The sequence below is a fragment of the Hippichthys cyanospilos genome, unplaced genomic scaffold, assembly GCF_059441005.1.
Source record: "Hippichthys cyanospilos isolate Australia breed blue-spotted pipefish unplaced genomic scaffold, RoL_Hcya_1.0 HiC_scaffold_79, whole genome shotgun sequence".
Lineage (NCBI taxonomy): Eukaryota > Metazoa > Chordata > Actinopteri > Syngnathiformes > Syngnathidae > Hippichthys > Hippichthys cyanospilos.
This window is the reverse complement of record NW_028283435.1, coordinates 42501-50000: the sequence shown is the minus strand read 5'-3', so window position 1 is coordinate 50000 and position 7500 is coordinate 42501.

Below are 7500 nucleotides of genomic sequence, written 5' to 3'. Positions count from 1 at the left end.
GTCCGCCCGGTTCCCCAAACGCCCCTGGTCGCCCAACTCAGGGGAGAAGTGCTGAAATGAGGCCGAGTGTCCTGGTTCCCAAAATCGGCCAAATATTAGGCAAAGTGCCGGTGTCCGCCCGGTTCCCCAAACGCCCCTGGTCGCCCAACTCAGGGGAGAAGTGCTGAAATGAGGCCGAGTTGCCTGGTTCCCTAAAGCGGCCAAATATTAGGCAAAGTGCCGGTGTCCGCCCGGTTCCCCAAACGCCCCTGGTCGCCCAACTCAGGGGCAGAAGTGCTGAAATGAGGCCGAGTTGCCTGGTTCCCAAAATCGGCCAAATATTAGGCAAAGTGCCGGTGTCCGCCCGGTTCCCCAAACGCCCCTGGTCGCCCAACTCAGGGGCAGAAGTGCTGAAATGAGGCCGAGTTGCCTGGTTCCCAAAATCGGCCAAATATTAGGCAAAGTGCCGGTGTCCGCCCGGTTCCCCAAACGCCCCTGGTCGCCCAACTCAGGGGCAGAAGTGCTGAAATGAGGCCGAGTTGCCTGGTTCCCTAAAGCGGCCAAAAAAAGAGCAAAGTGCCGCTGTCCGCCCGGTTCCCCAAACGCCCCTGGTCGCCCAACTCAGGGGCAGAAGTGCAGGAATGAGGCCGACCTGCCTGGTTCCCTGGAGCGGCTAAAAATTAGGCAAAGTGCCGGTGTCAAACGCCCCTGGTCGCCCAGCCCAAAAAATGACAAAGTCCCACAAACGCCCCTGGTCGCCCAAACACTAAACGCCCCTGGTCGCCCAGCCGAAAAAATGACTAAGTGCCAACAGCGCCCCTGGTCGCCCAAACACTCAACGCCCCTGGTCGCCCAGCCGAAAAAATGACTAAGTGCCAACGGCGCCCCTGGTCGCCCAGCCGAAAAAATGACTAAGTGCCAACAGCGCCCCTGGTCGCCCAAACACTCAACGCCCCTGGTCGCCCAGCCGAAAAAATGACTAAGTGCCAACAGCGCCCCTGGTCGCCCAGCCTTAAAAATGACTAAGTGCTAACAGCGCCCCTGGTCGCCCAGCCTTAAAAAATGACAAAGTCACACTTCAGGCCGAATTGTGCTGAAGTGAGGCCGACCTGCCTGGTTCCCTGGAGCGGCCAAATATTAGGCAAAGTGCCGCTGTCCGCCCGGTTCCTCAAACGCCCCTGGTCGCCCAACTCAGGGGCAGAAGTGCTGAAGTCAGGCCGAGTCGCCTGGTTCCCTGGAGCGGCCAAATATTAGGCAAAGTGCCGCTGTCCGCCCGGTTCCCCAAACGCCCCTGGTCGCCCAACTCAGGGGCAGAAGTGCTGAAATGAGGCCGAGTTGCCTGGTTCCCTAAAGCGGCCAAAAAAAGAGCAAAGTGCCGGTGTCCGCCCGGTTCCCCAAACGCCCCTGGTCGCCCAACTCAGGGGAGAAGTGCTGAAATGAGGCCGAGTTGCCTGGTTCCCTAAAGCGGCCAAATATTAGGCAAAGTGCCGGTGTCCGCCCGGTTCCCCAAACGCCCCTGGTCGCCCAACTCAGGGGAGAAGTGCTGAAGTCAGGCCGAGTTGCCTGGTTCCCTGGAGCGGCCAAATATTAGGCAAAGTGCCGCTGTCCGCCCGGTTCTCGGGCCGGCTGTAAAAACGACTAAGTCCAACTTCAGGCTGGGAAGTGGCAAACTGAGGCCGAGTGTCCTGGTTCCCAAAATCGGCCAAATATTAGGCAAAGTGCCGGTGTCCGCCCGGTTCCCCAAACGCCCCTGGTCGCCCAACTCAGGGGCAGAAGTGCTGAAATGAGGCCGAGTTGCCTGGTTCCCTAAAGCGGCCAAAAAAAGAGCAAAGTGCCGGTGTCCGCCCGGTTCCCCAAACGCCCCTGGTCGCCCAACTCAGGGGAGAAGTGCTGAAATGAGGCCGAGTTGCCTGGTTCCCTAAAGCGGCCAAATATTAGGCAAAGTGCCGCTGTCCGCCCGGTTCCCCAAACGCCCCTGGTCGCCCAACTCAGGGCAGAAGTGCTGAAGTCAGGCCGAGTGTCCTGGTTCCCTGGAGCGGCCAAATATTAGGCAAAAAGCCGCTGTCCGCCCGGTTCCCCAAACGCCCCTGGTCGCCCAACTCAGGGGCAGAAGTGCAGGAATGAGGCCGACCTGCCTGGTTCCCTGGAGCGGCTAAAAATTAGGCAAAGTGCCGGTGTCAAACGCCCCTGGTCGCCCAGCCCAAAAAATGACAAAGTCCCACAAACGCCCCTGGTCGCCCAAACACTAAACGCCCCTGGTCGCCCAGCCGAAAAAATGACTAAGTGCCAACAGCGCCCCTGGTCGCCCAAACACTCAACGCCCCTGGTCGCCCAGCCGAAAAAATGACAAAGTGCCAACGGCGCCCCTGGTCGCCCAGCCGAAAAAATGACTAAGTGCCAACAGCGCCCCTGGTCGCCCAAACACTCAACGCCCCTGGTCGCCCAGCCGAAAAAAATGACTAAGTGCCAACAGCGCCCCTGGTCGCCCAGCCTTAAAAATGACTAAGTGCTAACAGCGCCCCTGGTCGCCCAGCCTTAAAAAATGACAAAGTCACACTTCAGGCCGAATTGTGCTGAAGTGAGGCCGACCTGCCTGGTTCCCTGGAGCGGCCAAATATTAGGCAAAGTGCCGCTGTCCGCCCGGTTCCTCAAACGCCCCTGGTCGCCCAACTCAGGGGCAGAAGTGCTGAAGTCAGGCCGACCTGCCTGGTTCCCTGGAGCGGCCAAATATTAGGCAAAGTGCCGGTGTCCGCCCGGTTCCCCAAACGCCCCTGGTCGCCCAACTCAGGGGCAGAAGTGCTGAAGTGAGGCCGACCTGCCTGGTTCCCAAAATCGGCCAAATATTAGGCAAAGTGCCGGTGTCCGCCCGGTTCCCCAAACGCCCCTGGTCGCCCAACTCAGGGGCAGAAGTGCTGAAGTCAGGCCGACCTGCCTGGTTCCCTGGAGCGGCCAAATAACAGGCAAAGTGCCGGTGTCCGCCCGGTTCCCCAAACGCCCCTGGTCGCCCAACTGACCGGCAGAAGTGCTGAAATGAGGCCGACCTGCCTGGTTCCCCGGAGCGGCCAAATATTAGGCAAAGTGCCGCTGTCCGCCCGGTTCCCCAAACGCCCCTGGTCGCCCAACTCAGGGGAGAAGTGCTGAAATGAGGCCGACCTGCCTGGTTCCCTGAAACGGCCAAATATTAGGCAAAGTGCCGCTGTCCGCCCGGTTCCTCACACGCCCCTGGTCGCCCAACTTACCGGCAGAAGTGCTGAAGTCAGGCCGACCTGCCTGGTTCCCTGGAGCGGCCAAATATCAGGCAAAGTGCCGCTGTCCGCCCGGTTCCTCAAACGCCCCTGGTCGCCCAACTCAGGGGCAGAAGTGCAGGAATGAGGCCGACCTGCCTGGTTCCCTGGAGCGGCTAAAAATTAGGCAAAGTGCCGGTGTCAAACGCCCCTGGTCGCCCAGCCCAAAAAATGACAAAGTCCCACAAACGCCCCTGGTCGCCCAAACACTAAACGCCCCTGGTCGCCCAGCCGAAAAAATGACAAAGTCCCACAGACGCCCCTGGTCGCCCAAACACTCAACGCCCCTGGTCGCCCATCCGAAAAAATGACTAAGTGCCAACAGCGCCCCTGGTCGCCCAGCCCAAAAAATGACAAAGTGCCAACAGCGCCCCTGGTCGCCCAGCCTTAAAATATGACAAAGTCACACTTCAGGCCGAATTGTGCTGAACAGAGGCCGACCTGCCTGGTTCCCTGGAGCGGCCAAATAACAGGCAATGTCCCGGTGTCTGCCCGGTCCCTCAAACGCCCCTGGTCGCCCAGGATTAAAATATGACAAAGTCACACTTCAGGCCGACTTGTGCTGAGCAGAGGCCGGCGTTCCTGGTTCCCTGGAGCGGCCAAATTAAAGGCAAAGTGCCGGTGTCAGCCCGGTCCCTCAAACGCCCCTGGTCGCCCAGGATTAAAATATGACAAAGTCACACTTCAGGCCGACTTGTGCTGAGCAGAGGCCGGCGTTCCTGGTTCCCTGGAGCGGCCAAATTAAAGGCAAAGTGCCGGTGTCATCCCGGTCCCTCAAACGCCCCTGGTCGCCCAGGATTAAAATATGACAAAGTCACACTTCAGGCCGACTTGTGCTGAGCAGAGGCCGGCGTTCCTGGTTCCCTGGAGCGGCCAAATTAAAGGCAAAGTGCCGGTGTCATCCCGGTCCCTCAAACGCCCCTGGTCGCCCAGGATTAAAATATGACAAAGTCCCACTTCAGGCCGACTTGTGCTGAGCAGAGGCCGGCGTTCCTGGTTCCCTGGAGCGGCCAAATTAAAGGCAAAGTGCCGGTGTCAGCCCGGTCCCTCAAACGCCCCTGGTCGCCCAGGATTAAAATATGACAAAGTCCCACTTCAGGCCGACTTGTGCTGAGCAGAGGCCGGCGTTCCTGGTTCCCTGGAGCGGCCGAATTAAAGGCAAAGTCCCGGTGTCAGCCCGGTCCCACAAACGCCCCTGGTCGCCCAGCCACACGGCGCCCCTGGTCGCCCATCCACAAAAACGGCAAAGTGTCAAAAATGCCCCTGGTCGCCCAGCCAATAAACGCCCCTGGTCGCCCATTCATAAAAACGGCAAAGTGTCAAAAATGCCCCTGGTCGCCCAGCCACACGGCGCCCCTGGTCGCCCATCCACAAAAACGGCAAAGTGTCAAAAATGCCCCTGGTCGCCCAGCCACTAGCCGCCCCTGGTCGCCCATCCATAAAAACGGCAAAGTGTCAAAAATGCCCCTGGTCGCCCAGCCAATAAACGCCCCTGGTCGCCCATCCATAAAAACGGCAGAGTGTCAAAAATGCCCCTGGTCGCCCAGCCACTAGCCGCCCCTGGTCGCCCATCCATAAAAACGGCAAAGTGTCAAAAATGCCCCTGGTCGCCCAGCCACTAGCCGCCCCTGGTCGCCCATCCATAAAAACGGCAAAGTGTCAAAAATGCCCCTGGTCGCCCAGCAAACAAACGCCCCTGGTCGCCCATCCATAAAAACGGCAAAGTGTCAAAAATGCCCCTGGTCGCCCAGCAAACAAACGCCCCTGGTCGCCCATCCATAAAAACGGCAAAGTGTCAAAAATGCCCCTGGTCGCCCAGCAAACAAACGCCCCTGGTCGCCCATCCATAAAAACGGCAAAGTGTCAAAAATGCCCCTGGTCGCCCAGCAAACAAACGCCCCTGGTCGCCCATCCATAAAAACGGCAAAGTGTCAAAAATGCCCCTGGTCGCCCAGCAAACAAACGCCCCTGGTCGCCCATCCATAAAAACGGCAAAGTGTCAAAAATGCCCCTGGTCGCCCAGCAAACAAACGCCCCTGGTCGCCCATCCATAAAAACGGCAAAGTGTCAAAAATGCCCCTGGTCGCCCAGCAAACAAACGCCCCTGGTCGCCCAGCCGAAAAAATGACTAAGTGCAAACAGCGCCCCTGGTCGCCCAAACACTCAACGCCCCTGGTCGCCCAGCCGAAAAAATGACTAAGTGCCAACGGCGCCCCTGGTCGCCCAAACACTCAACGCCCCTGGTCGCCCAGCCTTAAAAATGACTAAGTGCAAACGGCGCCCCTGGTCGCCCAGCCGAAAAAATGACAAAGTGCCAACAGCGCCCCTGGTCGCCCAACCGAAAAAATGACTAAGTGCCCGCATCTTTTGCGTTGACCCCCCACCTCTACCCTCAAACCAAAAAGATGCGGAGGTTTGACCCAGATCTCCAAAACACTATCGGCACATATATAGGGAACAGCATTTTAAGAGCTTTTGGAGCCGAAAATATGACAAAGTCCCACTTTTTCGAAAATATGACAAAGTCCCACTTTTCGAAAATATGACAAAGTCCCACTTTTTCGAAAATATGGCAAAGTCCCACTTTTCTGAAAATATGACAGAGTGCCACTTTTATCACAAATGAGTGCCTGGCTCCCCGGCAATGTGAAACACGAACACGGACTGGAGAAGCGGGCGGCTTTGCCGCTCGCCGCGGCCTCGCTCCGGAAGGGGGGGGGCCGCTTATGAAACACGAACACGGACTGGAGAAGCGGGCGGCGTTGCCGCTCGCCGCGGCCTCGCTCCGGGTGGGGGGGGGCCGCTAATGAAACACGAACACGGACTGGAGAAGCGGGCGGCTTTGCCGCTCTTCCCGGCCTCGCTCCGAGCGGGCGGGCCGAATATTAAACACGAACACGGACCGGAGAAGCGGGCGGCTCTGCCGCTCGCCGCGGCCTTTCGGGGGGGCCGCTTATGAAACACGAACACGGACCGGAGAAGCGGTCGGCTTAGCCGCTCTTCCCGGCCTCGCTCCGAGCGGGCGGGCCGAATATTAAACACGAACACGGACCGGAGAAGCGGGCGGCCTTTTGGCTCGCCGCGGCCTTTCGGGGGGGCCGCTTATGAAACACGAACACGGACCGGAGAAGCGGTCGGCTTAGCCGCTCTTCCCGGCCTCGCTCCGAGCGGGCGGGCCGAATATTAAACACGAACACGGACTGGAGAAGCGGGCGGCTTTGCCGCTCGCCGCGGCCTTTCGGGGGGGCCGCTTATGAAACACGGACTGGAGAAGCGGGCGGCTCTGCCGCTCTTCCCGGCCTCGCTCCGAGCGGGCGGGCCGAATATTAAACACGAACACGGACCGGAGAAGCGGGCGGCCTTTTGGCTCGCCGCGGCCTCGCTCCAGGCGGGCCGCTTAACGAACACGGACCAGAGAAAGCGGGCGGCCTTTCGGCTCGCCCCGGCCTCGCTCCAGGCGGGCCGCTTAACGAACACGGACCAGAGAAAGCGGGCGGCCTTTCGGCTCGCCCCGGCCTCGCTCCAGGCGGGCCGCTTAACGAACACGGACCGGGGCAGCGGGCGGCCCCACGCGCTCGCCGCGGCCTCGCTCCGAGCGGGCCGCGTAACGAACAGGAACACGGACCGGAGAAGCGGGCGGCCTTTCGGCTCGCCCCGGCCTCGCTCCAAGCGGGCCGCTTAACGAACACAGACCAATGCACGGGGGCGGCTTTGCCGCTCGCCCCGGCCCCGCTCCAGGCGGGCGCCTTACTAACACGGACCGAAGGCCGGCGGCCGCTCCTCGCGGGCTCCCGCCACGCACCCACACCCCCGCACCGACCGATCGGCGATTACAACCTGCCATCGGAGGGCCCCCGCCGGCGCCGCCAGGCGCTCGGGCGGACGGCTCCTCCGGCCGCGGGTCCACTCCAGCGCCGGGGACGCGGCGAGCGCGGCCTCGCGGCCCCGCCCGCCAATGCTCCGGCGCGAAACGTATCTGGCGAGACCGAGACGGCCCGAATGTCACATTTTTTTCCGACGCACGCAGAGGTCCCACATCGGAGGGCCGTCGCGCCGGCGCCGGCGCCCGTTCGCTCGGGCTGCCCGCAGCGTCCCGCGGCCGTTCCCATCCGTGGAAATCTATTTCTCAAACCAGCCGCGCGCACGGCGCGCCGTTGCGGGGGTTATCGGGAGGGGAGCATGCGCGGCCCGTCGCAGCCACCGGGCCCGCGTCTCCCCCAGACAACGCGCGCAAGAT